The sequence below is a fragment of the Ictidomys tridecemlineatus genome, chromosome 7 (assembly GCF_052094955.1).
Source record: "Ictidomys tridecemlineatus isolate mIctTri1 chromosome 7, mIctTri1.hap1, whole genome shotgun sequence".
In the NCBI taxonomy this organism is placed as follows: Eukaryota; Metazoa; Chordata; class Mammalia; order Rodentia; family Sciuridae; genus Ictidomys; species Ictidomys tridecemlineatus.
In genome coordinates, this window is record NC_135483.1 from 20,842,855 (window position 1) to 20,860,496 (window position 17,642).

The 17,642-nt window shown below is 38.6% G+C and overlaps 1 protein-coding gene across 3 annotated transcripts in view; it reads left to right on the forward strand.

The window, feature by feature from the left end:
- The window catches only part of Samd12 (sterile alpha motif domain containing 12), a 430,917-nt gene that overhangs the window by 386,063 nt on the left and 27,212 nt on the right, over window positions 1-17,642 (forward strand). The gene's annotated exons all lie outside the window — the stretch shown is intronic.

Here is a 17,642-nt window from a genome sequence, read left to right on the forward strand (position 1 = left end):
ATGGCATGAGAAATAATCCAGATAAACCCACATTAATACCCACAGTTTTGATCCTAAACTTTTATGTAATCCCTCATTTGTATGAGCCAAATTTAAATCATAGGCACCTTCTTTTTGCCTCTTGTGGCCTAAACCAGAATTTGGTCTAAGAGGTTGGTTGGCATTAGGCCTCTCTCACCTGGGCCCTACTGTAGTAATGACTTGTCTTTAAAGGGACAAGGAGAAAACCTTGGGTTGAGGGGAAAAAGGGAAGGAAGCTTTCTAAAAGATAATTCTAAAAGAAGAATTAGCTCTCAACTTCTTTTCTCCTACTCCAAACATTACTTCTAACACCATTGCCCACCAATGGTGTTAAAGTTTTGAAAACTTTTATTATTGAGATCCCAGACTTTCACATGTAATACTGTGGATAAAACACTGACACTCATCGAATATCCCAGCTGCCCCCTTCATTGGCAGCCCTGGGACTAGCTGGGGCCCATGGGCTCTGATCAGAGGTGGCAATACCCTCCCTACTACTGAGCAGAAGCAGTGCACACCCAGAATGCCTCCTTCCAACCTTCTCTTCTGAGTACCCAGGCCACTGTGAAACCCACACATGCCAGATGGTGAGGTAACAAGGAGAGAGATATCCCATCCACAGAAGACTTCATACAAGCAAGAGGTATCATTTCATTATAGAAGCCATTGAGATTTCAGGATTTGTCTACTGTAGCAGTTAGCACTAATTACTTGACTAACTATGAAAAAATGTGTAAAATAAAATCCTGATACTTGAAAATTTACCCAAGAAGCCATTATGATTTTTTGGAAAGTATTTTGCTCCCAAAGAGCTGAAACTCAACACATAATTCCTAACTGACCCTCAGTTTTTTATATGTCTCCCACTACATAATTCCATAAGTGTGCATATGGATTTAAATCTTATTCTTTCCTTTTCAGTTGAACACAGAATTGATCAGCTTAAATATTTACCACTTTTTACATTAATAAACTTCAGTTTAGATCTTAACTGTATTAACTTATGGGCACACACTTCTTAACTTTAGTCTCAAAACATTTATTGTTTCGTTTGCCATTTATCTTTATAAAATAGATTTTAAAGACATAAGAAAATACTTGTAGATTGCCCAAACATACCTGGATGTTCCAAACTTAAAGCTTTCAAATTTTCAAAAGTTTCCATTCATTGTAGGAACATAGTTGAGAGTTTTGTTGTGACACCAGACGAGAGCAGGTAAACCTGCATGAGTGTCTGTCACCTGGGCTTCTGAAAGGCCCTTCCTGTTCCCTTTTTACCCACTCAGTTTAGTCACCAAATAACAGAGAGAATTATCTTTTAAAACGTAAGTCATGCCATATCCCTTCCAAGTTTTTAATCCTACTATGGCTTTTTCCCCTTTAGACTTGATTTAAAACTCAACTCCCTACCAGCAGCCAGGAGGCTCAATGTCACCTGCCACCACCTCCACATTACCTCTGCTCAGTGCTGTCCCTTTTGCTCACAGAAAATTTCAAGACTTCTCAAACACACTTATTTATGCCCACCTGGAGGCCTTGCTGCTCTCCATGTGTGGAAGGCTCAGGCACTAGATCATCACAAAACTGTTTCTCTCCAAACATTCTGGTACACATCTGTAGCAAAACCTTTTCCATCATGCAAGTAACAACTCCTCTCTCTCTCTCTCTCTCTCTCTCTCTCTCTCTCTCTCTCTCTCTCTCTTTCCTCTCTCTTACACACACACACACACACACACACACACCACACCACACCAATATCAAAAACAACTATGAAGGACATTTGTGGGATCACTAAGGAAAATTTTCATTCCACTCCATATAGAATATTGTTATTGGAACTTATTAAGAGTTTCGAGGGTCTCAAAGGCATTGTGATTACACAAGTGAAGATACCAGTCTTGGGAAATATTTAATGGACTATATAAGAATAAAATTTCATGCTACCTATAACTTACTCTATGACATGAAAACCCACACATGGATATAAACATGTGCATAAACACATACACACATAAAAGGGGAAAGAAAGCCAATATGGTGGAATGCTAATAGCTGGTGGATTTAGGTGATGAGAAAATGAGTATGGTGGCATATTATTATGTCAGTTTTTCTGTAGACTTGAAATTATTCAAAAGAAAAAAGAAGAACTCTCCACTCCCACATTTTATCATGCAGTATTATCTGCAAAGCACCAAACACTCTCTGAAATTTTATATTTATTTCATTGACCACTGGATCTTCTTCTTCCTCTGTAATATAATACCAGAATAATATAATATATACCAGAAGGTAGGGGAGACCTTGTTAGTCTAGTCAGCCACTTCATCCCCAGCATCTAGACCAAGGAGCACTCAGTTAATGGCTGTTAAATGAATGAATGAGTGAGTGAATAATCCACCCGGATACCCCTGATCCATGGTTTGCCCTAGGTCCCTTCAGGATGAGTCAGAAAAATGTGACTTGGATATGACCAGCCCGCCAACAACTAAAAGGGCCCCTCAAACAACTAACAAATCAGCAAATCTGAACTGAGTTTCTACACTTACTCCGTGGACTTAAAAAAGCTAGGAACCTTAGTCTCAGCAAGGGCATTAACTGGTCCATATACAACAAAGATGACCGAGAGAACCCTTCTCCCTTTCCAAAAGCACTTCAGCAACTCTTTCCCTCAGATCAGATCAGCACTGCAAAACAGGTTATTAGCCTGTGAACAGAGGAAGGGACTGTAGTACAAGAAGGGCTTATACGACTTGCCTCAAATTCACTACTTTTAACTAGCAACGCCAAGATTGAACCCCACTTTTCTACCTCTGAATGATCCTGAATCACTGTATGGCTTATCCTTTCATTATACATCAAATCGTCTAAAAGTATTATTTACAATAATGGGCAGAATTTTAATTGCTGAGTTTTTAACATATCTATGTATATATTTTATATATACGTCAAAAGCACACCTCCAAATAGGTGATCACATTAAAGGGAGCGGAGATGACATGTCTAAAGGACAGAGCCTCCTAATGCACAATGACAACCACTGACTTTGTCAATAAGACAGAGGTGAAGGGGCACTGGTTGTAAGTTAAGCCTTTGGGTCCTGTAAGGCAAGAGCTTCAGCTCTGTAATCCACCAGCTTGCCTTCCTGCACTTCCACCCCGTGAAGACAGTCCACCCATTATATCAGGAAGCCTGGGAGCTCTAACATCACTGTCTGACAAAACCTAACGCTATATAAGCACGGAGAAATAGAACTCTGCTCCGATCAATACTTGGACAGAAGGCAAAAGACAGAAAAGAAATTTCAAGCCTTGTAAGGAATCGTGTTGTTCATTGGGGAGGTGGCTCTCTTAACTGAGTCAATACTGTGCCATGTGCCTGATAGGAGGGAGGGGCTGCTGGGAAAGCAGCTTTCCTGTCTGGTGCGAGGGATAGAAAGTCTGACACTAGAGGATCCGGCGTGTTACGCTGAGTGCAATTAGCCAGTCACAGAAAGACAAATACTGCATTATCCCTGTTGCATGAGACATAGAAAATAGTCCAATCTGTAGATGTTGAGAGTGGAATGGTGGTTACCAGGGACTGGCGGGGGGTGGGTGATGGGTTGCTCGGTGGGTATGAAATTTAACTTCTCCAGATCTGCTGTACCACACAGTACCTATGGTTAACAGAACTAGTTCATACACTGAATTGCTAAGAATCTAGATGTTGAGGCAAGTGTCCTTACCACAAAAACCAGGGAAGAAGGAGATTTTTGGAGTTGATAGATATATTTATCACCAAGATTGTGAAAGTGATTTCGTGGATGTATGTCTATTCAAACATATCCAATTTTACACATTAGCTGCAGATTTTTTGTATATCGATTACCCTGAACGAAGTTGTTCTTAAAAAAAAAAAAAATCCAATAGTACCTACCTTGCAGTCAGAGTAGAATGCTTTTGGACCAAGGTAATTACCTTCTGGTTATGGTTTGGGTGTGAGATATCCCCCAAAAGCTCACGTGTGAGACAATGCAAAAAGGTTTGAGGAGAAATGATTAGGTTGTAAGGGTCTTAACCCAATCGGTGATTTAATCCCAATAGGGATTAACTAAATGGTAGCTGAAGTGGCAGGGTGTGGCTGGAGGAGGTGGAAATTGGACTGTGGCTTTAAGTATACATTTGTATCTGGCGAGTGGAGTCTCTCTCTCTGCTTCTTGATCACCAGGATGTGAGCTCTTCCCTTTGCCCACACTCCGCCATGATGTTCTGCCTCACCTCAAGCCCCAAGAAATGGAGCCAGCCTTCTATGGACTAAAACCTCTATGAGCCCTCAAAGAAACCTTTTCTCCTTTAAAATTGTTCTGGTCATGTCTTTTAGTCACAGCAACTTAAAAGCCGACTAAAACCCTTCCCATCCGTATTTTCCAAAGTCTTCCAATTTACTCTGACAGGCCAACTTTGACTACTCTAAAATGTAGAGTTAGGCCCAACCAATGGAATGATGAAGTATATATATTTTTAAAACCTATACTTAGGAAACTGACTATAAAGCTTACATTCAAGACCCATTTTGGCTTTTTTCCTTCCTTTTTTAAATAGCTTTATTGAAATATAATAAATATACCGTGTAATTTATCCATTTTACATGTACACTTCAATATTTTTAAATATATTTAGAGGATTCGATAGCCGCCACTATACTTTATTGTTAAAACATTTTTATGACCTGAAAAAAAAAAAGACCTATACCTATTAGCAGCTGCTCCCTATTCCCTCCAATTCTCCCTCCCAACAGCCCATGACAACTACTGACCTACTTCCTGATTTTATAGCTATGCCTATCCTGAATACTTCATAGGAATGAAATCACATGGTATATAATATTTTCTGAATTCTTTCACATAGCATGTTGTTTTCAAGGTTCTCCTGTTTTGTAGCATATGTCAGTACTTTGTTGTTTTTTACTGCCAAGTAATATTTCACTGCATGGGTAAACATTTTGTTTATGCATTCCTCAGTTGATAGACATTTATGTCATTTCCACTTTTTTTATAACTTTATTTATTTTTGTATGTGGTGCTGAGGATTGAACCCAGTGCCACATATGTGCTAGGCAAGCACGCTACCACTGAGCCACAATCACAGCCCATCATCTCCACTTTTGACTGTCATGAATAACAGTGCTACAAATATTCATCTTCAATTTTTTTGTGGGTAAACGTTCTTCCTTCTCTTTGGCATCTACTGAGTGGAATTACTGACCAAATATTTATTATATGCTTAGCTTTTGAGAACTTCACAGATTATTTTCCAAAGTGGCTGAACCATTTAGATTCACACTAATGATGTGTGAGAGTTTCAGTTTCTCTAAATCCTCACCAACATTTGTTACATTGCAATTTCTTAATTATAGCCATTCTAATAAGAATGTGATGGTAATTCAGTGAAGTTTTGGTTTGCATTTTCAAAATGATTAATGATACTGAGGATTTGTGTGTGTATGTTTTGGCTATTTGTATATCTTCTTTGGAGAAATGTCTATTCATATCCTTTAACAATTTTTAATATGGTTATTTATCTTTTATTGAGTTATAAGAGTTCTTTATATAGTTCAGATACAAATCCCTTATCAGATATATAACTTTCCAGATTTTCTCATTTTCTTTGTTGTCTTTTCACCTTTTTGATAGTATCATTTGCAGCACAAAAGTTTTTAACTTTGGTATAATCCAATTTATTCATATATTTATTCTTCTTTCAATTGTGTTTTTGTCAAATTTGTCAAGAAAACATCACCTTACCCAAGGACACAACAATTTTCTCTTATATTATCTTTAATAGTTTTAGCCTTTAAATCTAGGCCTATGACCAATTTTGAGCTAATTTTGTGCATGGTAAGAGTATTTTGTACAGTATAGAAGTCTAACTATATTGTCTTGCATGTGGATACTTAATTGGGCCAGAACCATTTGTTGAAATGATGACTTTCCCCAAATGAATTATCTTGGCACCAAAATCAATTAATCATAAATATTAAATGTAGCATGCCTTTCCATATTGTAAAAGTTACAATGAATTAAACTATTCTGTTTTATTGGTTGGAAAATCTGTTTCCCTAGAAAACTGCAAAGAAGAGAAATTACAAAGTACTGTATACATAAACGTAGAATATGACATCTTAATAATGACACCCTCCACATTTTATATGATATTAGTTTTCAAATAAAATTATTGCACTAATATATATGCAATAAGCATACAAATAGTAATGGCTAACATGAATTAGGCCTGGAATTGTGATGAGCTCTTTCTTCATTATGGGTGGCATTTAATCTCCACAAGATCTCTTCCTCTCACAGATGAAGAGACTGAGACTTGGCGAGGTTAAGTAACCTGTTCACACAGCCAGTGAATCGCTCGTGCATTCCCAAGTCCCAGATGAGCTGCTTGCCCTCTGTATAATGAGGTGACTTATAGATATTGCCTAATAGCAGAAATAAAAGTTTAAATGTTCCCTTGGGGTTTGAGATCATGGCCCACAAGACTGAAATTTTCTTGAAGGCTCAATATCTAATTGTTAAGTTCATGCAAAATTTTATATCTCCTGAATGTATGTGTTTATTTAAAATAATAACTGTACATGAAAACAAGGAACAAGTGGGGGAATTTTATTTATTTATTATTTCTCAGAAGATAATTATCCCCAAAGAATTCCATGTAGCTTTTCAGTCTACTCAAGTCCCTGCTCACATTAGAAACAAGGGATTTTTTGTATTCCCTTCCCCTTCCTGTTGACTTTATTTTTTTAATTGCAATTAAAATGTTTAAGACACTGAACATATCATCTCTTTTTAAAGTCTCCAAAACTATTCTTCCATCTCCCTGACAGAGCCTCTTCTCTGCCAGCTGTATTGGAGTGGCTAATTGATGGACTACACATGATCCTAAAACATAACTACAAAACAATTTCCTTTAAGCAAATCCTATTTTTATACTGACTTATAAAAGTGGAAATGTATTCCCACTGGAACAAAAAGAAATGTTACCCCATCATGTAATTTTGATACAACTTTGTTTGCAAGAAATCTTTTCAAAACTTGCCTATTTTTAAAAAAGACGTATCATTTTTGATAAAACAATAATAGAGCTAAATTAAATCATTAGGAGAACAAATATTGTGCTAAAACTTCAAGCACTGAACCAGGTTCTGTTGGTTTTGCTTTCCTTTTTGGTTTTGGTAGAGTAGCTTTGAGGAAAGGAATTTTGTCTACCATGTTCCTGGGACTCTATAATCAGTCCATGACTGGTTTTAAAGTGGGGAGGGGGAAATGTGTTACAATGCTAAACATCTTTAAATGTGCTAATTAAGGATGACCTCTTGGGTGATCCATGTGAACACCATTGATGTGTTTGGTTAATGTCCTTTGTACCTTCTTTGTAGTGAAAATGGGTTTGCTTTCTATGTACATCTTCATGACTCTAATTTTTCCCCTCTTGGACTTGATTTTTCACAACTGGTGTGCAACTGCACATTTCTCACTTCACAGTAAAAGAAAAGTAAGACTTTCCAGTCGATTGATCTTGAAACATAATAATTTCTGAAGATCTTTCCTAAGTCTATTCATCACATTAGATATGACAGCAAAAGGATAACTTGCCAAAGAACGATTCTGCCCTATGTGGGATGTGCCTGGCAAACAGTGAGGCAGGCAATCCAGAGACCTCCTTGTAAAAGGCCTTAAAAGTGCATCATAAGAACACAACTTAAGAGAAAAGGGTCAGAGTATGAAGAGAGAATCCGGTAAGAGAGCTTTGATCCTTGCTGATCCCAGCGATAAACCAAAAGCACTCTTAGACTAGGTAAATTGAGCTCTTAACAAAGAGATGATATGCAAAGGTGTGGTCAGAAATCAAAAAAGGATGGTGTGGTATTTCCAGGCTATTACACAGGGGAGCCTGTGTGGTTACTGGAATGTGGAGAGAGGATACAGGTAGGCAGAGGAAGATGGGCAATAAGTACCCTGACTTCATTCTCGCATACTCCATTATCTACTGTTTCTTCCATTGGCCACACCCAACAAAATGTCAGAAGGGAAGGGAGTCCACTCTTGTGTCCACTTGGGTGCCAGTGTCCTCCAACCACAGACCTCCTACTTGGATGTCTGGAGTTCCTTATGCATTACAGCAAGAATATCATAGAGACTTTTAAGGAGTCTCAATAAGTAATTTAGAAAGGATCCATCTCTAGTATTTGGGCTCACGGCGGGTATTTTGCAAAGGACTGGATGAAGGAAAAGGCTTTTCCCTGGATTGGAGGTTGTCAGGAAGGGGGACTAGGAGCCCTTTCCTAAGACACTCTAGGTATAATTCCCAGCACTAAATAAAAAAAAAAAATGGTGGGTGGGGGACTAAAGCAACTTCTCTATCAATTACAGCTGTAACCTCACTTCATTGATCCCTCATTCTATATAAGATTTATTAAAATACTCAATCATAGAAATACCTCCCTTTCCTGACACGATCCCCCTCTTCTAGTCAGCCATTTTTGTGGCTCAGACAATGCTCATATTGTTGTGTGTGTTCCACCATAACTACGGGGTAGTCTGGCTGTTGTCTTGACCCATCCTGTAACAGGATGATCTGATCTGATGTTGAGGTTCTGTGAAAATGTCATGTTTCAACAGGAAAATGCTGAGGCCTAGTAGCTGGTATTAGGCCAGGTCCTGGAGAATAAGAGCTGCTCTGCTCTTGCTCACAGGTCAGCTCTCCAGAGCCCATACCATGACGGATCTAGAGTAGCAGAGCGTGGCGTAGAGCACACAGAAGATGCTCAGTTCTTTGGTCCAACAGATTGGAGCTCATCAAGCCACATTTCTGAGCCCAGCTCCTAGGTAGAAAGTAAGAGACAATAGAATGGTTTCCCTTGAAAAGAAAGCCACTTCCAAAACCCTGGAGCTCAAAATACTTCTCCTCAGACTGCCTTCTAATAGCAGATAAGGCACAGGGAAGAAGGAAGACTCTCCTACATCACTATAGGTCACTGTGCATGGTGCACCCAGATACCTAGTAGGGATAATTAACTTTGTGAGGGATCTGTCAGAGCAATGAGGAAAAAAAAGCATATTCCAGCACTTGGTTGGAAACTAATGTTCAGTGAAGTGGAGAAGCCCAGCAGGCATGGACAGTTCCTTAGTACAGGGGAGATGCCTCCTGGGAACACCCAGATACTCACAGGGGGCTTTGCAAGAAGCTGAGGTCTTGAATTATGTAGGAGGGGAAAGCCAGAGAAATTTTAGTTTGCCATTATTGAACTTTTGTTAATATCTGTAGTCTGTTGAGGCCTGAAAAGAAAAAAAACCTGGTATGCATATACAAAGCCAGTATACACAAATCCACTAATTTTATATGCATTTAATTAAAAAGAATTTCTTTCTGAGTCTGGCAATAACGTACAATGCACTTTTAACAGCTTTGTGCATCATTCCCAACCTGTAAATGTGGATAATCATACTTACTTATTTATAAGTTCTTTGAGGTTTTTTGGATGAAAGGCTCTTTTAAAGTACAAAGCATTAATTTTTTGTGACAGAGCAATATAAGAGAAATGAACATGAAGCGATATAAAAATCTTTGTGTTCTTTTCTTGCTTTAAGTTTTTAGTTGCTTTCTTTACTGAGCCACAAAAGCCAGTCTCCAACAGGAGATCTGAGGTTTGAGATAACAGAACTAATAAAGGTTCTGTGAGTATAAAACCGAGATAGGCTTGAATCAGCTACCCCTTTTCCAGATGTGAGAAATAAATTGATAGACAAAGTATTTTGCACAGATGAACTCATTTCAGTAAGTTGCACTGATAATCCTGAGAGTATGCAAATGGACCTCTATTTATAGGCCCCTAATATCCATTTTTGACCAGGACGAGCAAATGAAGCGATAGCAATAGTCAATCATTACAAGTAACCAGACCACAAGAGAAAAATGTGCCAGTTGCTAGGTGATGACTTTCAATCTATCATTTTGGGCAATAAATATAAGATGAAGTTATGAGGAGAGAAGCTATTCATAGCTAAAACTCTATCTAAAATGGCTATTATTTATTGCACGGAACTAAAATCGGATGAAGTCAAGAAACCCAACATACCAACCCAGAAGCCAAATGCCACACAAAGCAGACATATTTCAAGGACAAATCCAAAGACAAATAGGAGCCAGGGGTTTAGGAGGTGGGAGGAAAAGATAAAGGGTTGAAAAATCTGGACTTAATCATGTCATTATCATGTTTCAAATCATAAAAGTGAGAAGAAAAATATTGATTCCATGTCCAGAAGTTTCCTATTTCTGAAAAGGAAGAAAATTCTAGCAGTACTCATTAATTAAATAGCAAGTGACAATCGTATATTTGGTACAATGGCATATGCAAATACTGTGTAAGACCCTGTGTTTCTGCCTCAAGAAAGCAGAGGGATGAGTTTGGAAATACAGGTGGGGAATAATCAGACACAAGGCCCTAAAAATCATTAGTTAAAACCAATGCCAGGCATAAGACAAACACTCTATCAATGCTAACTGAATGGTAAAGAATTGTGTAATGCAGTGCAAGCCCTATGGTACACCCGTGCTAGTTCCATAAAGTGAGAACTCTCAGATCCTGAGAATCCAGCTGAGAAGTACCAAGCCCGGGAATAAGTTGCTGCTCATAATCTATTTATATTAGCCAGTCTGGTAGAGGAGAACATGGTGCTCAGACTTCAAGGTGCATCATTGTTACCTGCAGAACAAGTCATTGGCTCCACTAAGTCACCCCACTAGGTCTGGGCATGAGAATTTCAGTTTCTGATGTGTTCCCATTTGGTGCCATGCTATGGATACATTTTGAAGTCCATTGGTTTATAAGATAGAATAAGTCAATTTCAAACCATGAGAGAGGACACTAATAACAGGGAGCATTTACTTTGTAGCCATTATACCACTGTGTTTCAAATCATCAGTTGGGTGGATCTGTTACAGTCTCCAAGTATTATATATATGTATATATATGTATGTATATATATAATGACACTGCCCCCAATTCCTAACACAGAACTCCTTAACCCCTTTATAATCTCCTGAACAATAGGAGTGTTAGAAGTATATTTTGTTCTAATATTTGATTCCTGAGTGATTAATCCTTTGGAATTTCCTGAGAAATAGGAATGTCTGTTGTCCTAATGAGGTGACTCTTGGTAGGAACTGGTCACCAGAAAGAGCAAGCTATGATTAGAAACTTTCTGTCCCATTCCTCATCCTCTCGAAAGGGGATGGGAGCTGGACATTGAGTTAATAATCCATCATGCCTATGTGGTGAAGCCTTTATTTAAAAAAAAAATCCCTGAACTATGGGGTCCCTGAACTACAAGGTGCAGAGTTTGGAGGCCTTCCAGACTGCTGATCATGTGGAAAGTGAAGGAGCGTGATGCTCCCCACCCCTCCCCCACACCTTACTCTGTGCATGTCTTCCATCTGGCTATTCCTGAGTTATATCCTTTTATAGTAAATAGGAAAAAGTAAAGTTCTCAAACCATTTTAGCAAATGACCTACCCAGAAAAAGGATTGTGGGAGCCTCCATGTCCATCCCATTTGTGGCAAGCACAACAAGTTTGGGACTTGGGATCAGCACCCGAGGTGAGGGCAGTCTTGGGGGACTGAGGCCTTAATATGTGAAATGTGATGTTATCTCCGGATATATAGTGTCAGAATTGAGTTAAACTGTAAGACTCAGTTGACATTTGTGGAGAACCAATGTATGTTGGGTGTGAAGGGAACCCAAATGTGAAGTATTGAGAGTGGGCATAGAGTAAGAAAAAGGGTTCTTTCCTACTGCATTCCATAGAGAGAGACAGAGACAGGGAAACATAGAGATACAATGAGTCTAATTTTCATGTGTGCCTAAATGCAAAAATAGACACTATTTTCATTTTATAGATTAAAAAAAAAAAACTAGAACTGGGCTCAGAGAAGTAAAAACTTTCCCATAATATGCAAGAGTCAGACTGGAGACTTGAACCCTTGGCAGTCTCCATCAGTGGCCAGCTCTTTCCACCTTCAACTCTGTACTTCTGCAAGAGAGTTAGTCACCTGCTAAGAGAAAAATATATATATTACAGGTTAGAGTTGGAAGAGCTTGAAAATTAACTGAAACCAGATAAAAGAACACAATACCAGAGGTCTTTAAGAAAAGACAATATAGTCTGACCCTCTTCAGACCCAAGAAATGTACCAGTGCTGAGCTACACAGTTTTATAGCTTGGAATGACCCTTGACAGTGGTATGGGTGGCCTTCCTGTTGGCTCTCTCTTTGTTTGAGCTGAACCAGACACTGGCTGGCATGACCTTCCAAAGCCAGAGAAGACAAAAGTAGATGCTTCAAAATTACATTTCCTCTTTCTTCAAAGGCCTTACATGTCTACCATTGAACTTGACCCCAGTAATAATTATAAGTGTAAGCTGAGAGAGTGAAAGTCAGAGAAGGTGTCTCCTGACTACAACAAATACCAAAACCTGGAGGAAGGAGTTCTTCCTCTCCCTCATCCTCCCTCTGCTTCTCCTTTTGCTTTTCCTCTACTTCTTCCTCCTCAGATGAAGAAAAACTATTTTACTTCCAATGCCAAGAGCATCTGGGTAGCATTAGGAAGGAAGCCCGTTCTTCCCAATGCTCTGGCTCCTACCATGTCCCTGCTCCCTATTTTAAGAAGATTGAAGCTCTCCCAGATTTTGCTCCCATAAGAGATTCTGATCAATTGATGCACCAAGTCATCAGTATTTCTTCAAAACTCCTCCCGCCAGAAGGTTCCTCTGTGTAGCCTACTGTGAGAACCACTGGGTGGTAACTTCTCTTTAGTCTACACTGTCCCCTGCTACCTTTCTCCTCCCTGCCTAAAAACATGCCCATATCACCCAAACTCTAATAGAAAGTACGTTTATTGACCCTGAATCTCTACAGACTGCCTGTCCACCAACATTCTTAAAATAATATGTAACAGATTATATTCCCCTATTTAGCACCTCAAAATCAGGCATCAGCCTCTAACATCCTGCCAAAGCTGTGTTTCTGTTGGTTTGCTCTTGATTTGGGCCATATTTCCAATAACCTTCAACTTTTTTCTCAGTCCTCATGTTCCTTAACTTTAATGTTGCAGTTGATGCTAGAGACCATTTAATCTTTGAGACTCTCTCATGCCTTGAATTTGTGACATCTTTCAAAGCTGCCTTTCATAGCTTACCAATCATTTTTTTTCTTCATCACTTCTACTCTTTTCTCATCCTCTGCCCCTGTAGATACAAAATTTCTTAAAGCTCCATATATTTCCATCTCCCCTTCACAATCTTATCCATTTGCAGGAATTCAATAATCACTTTATAAAGGGGTCCATCTTTATCTTCAACCCATGCCTCTTGAAAGTCTGGACCTCGTTTTCAAGTGTTTTCTTTGGACATCTTCACCCAACATCCCATTAGGATCTCAAATTCATATGTTCCCCAAATGAATTCATCATTTTCTTACCCATTCTCTTTCTCCTCTCTCTTCTCTTTTATAAAACCACTATATTCATTCATCATTCAAAGTTGAAACCTTGACATTTTCTTAGAGTCATCTTTGCTTTTTTTCTTTCCTTCCTTCCCGTAACAGTGCATTGTCTCATCCCTAAAAACCAAATGCAGAATGTTTTTTCTGATACAAAGATGCTGAGTCATAATGGGGATGGTGGGGGGAGCATGGGAGGATTAGACGAACTCTAGATAGGGCAAAGGTGTGGGAGGGGAAACGAGGGGGCATGGGGGTAGGAAAGGTGATGGAATGGGTTAGACATCATTACCCTAAGTACATGTATGAAGACACGAATGGCGTGACTATACTGTGTGTACAACCAGAGATATGAAAAATCGCATTCTATTTGTATAATATGAATTGTAATGCATTCTGCTGTCATATATAACAAATTAGAATTTTAAAAAAGAGTGTGCTGTCTCAAAATTATGTCAATGTCTAAGCAAGATATAATTTACATTCAACCCAAATTGCACCTGAAGTTTGAATTGGATAAATTTTGACATACATACACATCTGTGAAACACACAAGATGGTGAATATAGCCAGAACCCTTAAAAGGTGCTTCAGACTCTCCTTCCTAGCTATCCCTGCCCTCCCCAGCCCAGGCAGGCAATGTCATCTTTCTATCACTGCAGCTTATCTTACAGTTTTTAGAATGACATTGAGTTTTCTTGTATTTATTTGCTATTTATGTTATTGAGTAAAATAACCATTTATATATTGCTAAAATTTCAACTTATTTATTAAATATATTTAAAACGATAACGGTAAATTATAATAATTAATAAATATTGGGTTATTGTTGAGTTTGAGGGTTCTTTTTTTAATATTTATTTTTTAGTTGTAGTTGGACACAATACCTTTCCTTTTATGTGGTGCTGAGGATCAAACCCAGGACCCTGCACGTGCTAGGCGAGCACTCTACCACGGAGCCACAACCCCAGCCCCTTGAGGATTCTTTATACAACCTGATATGAGCCCTTTGCAGATACACAATCTATGAATATTTTCTCTGGGGCTATGATTTGTCTTTTCAATCTCTTCACAGTGTCTTTTGAAGAGAAGTTTATAATATTGATAAAATCCTTTTTTTTTTCCTTTGTAGATCCTGCTATTGGTATCATATATAAGAAATTTTTGCCTAAGGTTATAAAATTTTCCCCCCATATTTTCTTTCAGAAGTTGTATAATTAAAGATTTCACATTTAGATCTATGATCCACTTTCAGTCGATTTTTGTGTATAGCTTGATCAAAACTGTTCTTTCTTTTTGCATATGCAAGTTTTTTGGTATGATTTATGAAACTCTCTACTTTGCTGAAAAACAATTGATTATGCACATGTGTGAGTCTGTCTTTTGTTTCTGAACTCTGTTTTGCATCAATGATTTATTTGTCTACCTTGATATCAATTATGTTTGTTTATTTGTTTTGAGATGGGATTTCTCTGTGTTGCCCAAGCTGGCCTCAAAGTTGCAAACCTCCAGTCTCAGCCTTCTGAGTACCTGGAAATACAGGTGTGCACCACCACATCTGGCTCATTATATCATGATTACAGTAACTTCATAATAAGTCTTGAATTTAGGTAATGCACTTTTTTTCATTTTGAAAATTTATTTCACTGATATTGGCCTATTGTATTTCCAAACAAATATGGTGGATTTTGACTGTCACTGTACTGAATCTATAAACCAATCTGGATAACATTTATATATTAAAAATATTGAGTCTTCGGATCTACGAATACAGTACATGTCTCCATTTGTTCAAGTATGGCTAAATAACTTCAGCAATGTTTCTTAGTTTCCAGTGTACAGGCATTGTATATCCTTTGTCAGACTAATTCCTAAATTTGGGGAGTTTTACTTCATTGTGTGCTGTATATTTTTATATTCCTGTAAATATTTTTGAGATTTGTTCTGGAATATAGTAACTTGGAAAATGAAAATAGTTTGATTCTTTGGGGTCTTGCTATAAAGTTTGGTTAGGCAGAGCCAGAGGAGAACTTGGTCTGCAATTAAGTTTCCCCCACTAGTGAAATAAAGCCCTTCTGAGACCTCGATCTGATGCCTCAAGAATATGACATTTTCTGTTCTTGCTGGTGTGAGCAGGCAAACTTCGTAGTCCTACATGAGATCTTAGGGCTGTCTCCTCTAATTCTGTTGGATGGTTCTCTTCCTGGCCTGGAGCTGTTTCTTTGCACACATGTGCTGATTATAACTCAGCCGCATACTCCAGGGGGTCTACAGATCCCCAGAGCCCATTCTCCACGTGGCTCCCTCTTCTCTGGTATTTTCTCCTGCTAACTAATCACTTGGGAACTTGGCCCCCTTGGACTCTCACCTGTGTCTTCTCAACCCAGGGAGACCTCCAGGATCCCCCTGAGTTCCTTTCCTGCTCTGACACCTGGAAACACCTGGGGCAATCCCAGGGCTCACCTCATTTGTTTCCCATATCTCTGGGAACACTGCCATTCTTTGTCTGGTGTCCTCTAACTCTGTTGCACATATTTTGCTCATTTTTTTTTTATATGTTGTAATGAGCGGAAAGGCGGATTTAGTCTCTGTTTTTCCCTCTTGGCTGGGAGTGGAAGGCCTGCAACTGTGTTCTGTCACTTCTCTTTCATGCTATATTTTCTATCTAGTACCTTTACTAGAACATTGTAAAAACAACGATGAAGTCACTTTTAGTTATGAAAACCTGCTGTATCCTGGGGCTTGGATCACACACTTAATAAATAGTATGTCCAGCAACCATGATGGCAAGTTGGGCTTTTTTAAACATTTATTAAATATTTCATTTAAAAAAAGTGGAAAGTAATATAAATGTTCTCCATGCCTAGAATCCATAATACTTTCTCTTGCCACCTCTGCTTTGGCAACAGCTGAGGTTTCTTTCCAGGCCCATTCCCTTTAGGTGACCATTATCCTGGAGTTAGCATTCCTCATGTCCATGAATTTGACTATTTATGGTGGGATTCTTGTCTTCATTTTACTGATGGAGGATCTGGTGCTTAGAGAGATTAAATAACATGCACTGGGTCAGTTTATAACTACGGAAGCATATTGGAGCAACAGATCTCCTGGCCCAAAGCCAAGTACTTCCTTTTAAAACTCATCTTCCTGAATCCTATTCAAATCATATCCTGTCCCAATTGTAATTGGCACCTCTGAATTAAATGTTTCTCATCTTGACTTTACGGTCCTGGAAAAGCATGATTTCAATGTACTTAGTGACTCCTACTCTATGCAAATTTCCTCAAGTCTAACAAAACCTTTGTTATTTCCCCGAGTGCCGCAGTGGGTTCTCCTGTGGCTGTGTCATTGTCTATATTTATTCTTCTGTCTGGAATCTCCTCCTCTCCCAGTTTCCATAGGTCAAAAAATCATACCAACCCCCTCATAGTTTATCTGAGAAGAAAACCACATTGTTCACTCATTCATTTATTCCTGTCAAATATGGATAGCAAACAGCAGATGACCAATGGTTCTCTGTGTCCTTTCTCCTTCCTTCCATCTGGGCATTCTGCCACTCAGCCCTGAGGCAAGTCATTTTTTTTTTATCTCTTCCCCAACATTTTGCAGTATTTTATAGTGTTTTTGTATACATGCTTCCATTCTTCTATATAGTAGCTATCTTTTTATTGCTATGAATGTCTAGCTCAGGGTCTTTGCACATAATACGTCCCTTTCAATGATTTTTTAATTTGAATTACACGCTCAAGATCTGGATAGCTTAGAAAATGTGGGAAGTGGTATAAATATGGCAGTACTTTTCTTAATTTCCTTTCAGTCATTTAAAAATACTGAGTACAAAAGTTTTCTTAGATCCGTACATACAGTCCTTTCAAAACGTTCAGAGCTCTGGCCCACGTGGAGACTGGATTTCCAGTGTTTCTCCAAAAAACCAGCCTCTGAAACACAAAAGAGAATCTCAGCTCTGACCTTCCACCCACAGAAAATGGCATTGACATCTTAAAGCAAGTGGGTTGAAAGACCATTTGGATCCAAGCAATGATATTAGGCCAAATTTTCACACTGATACAATCTGATG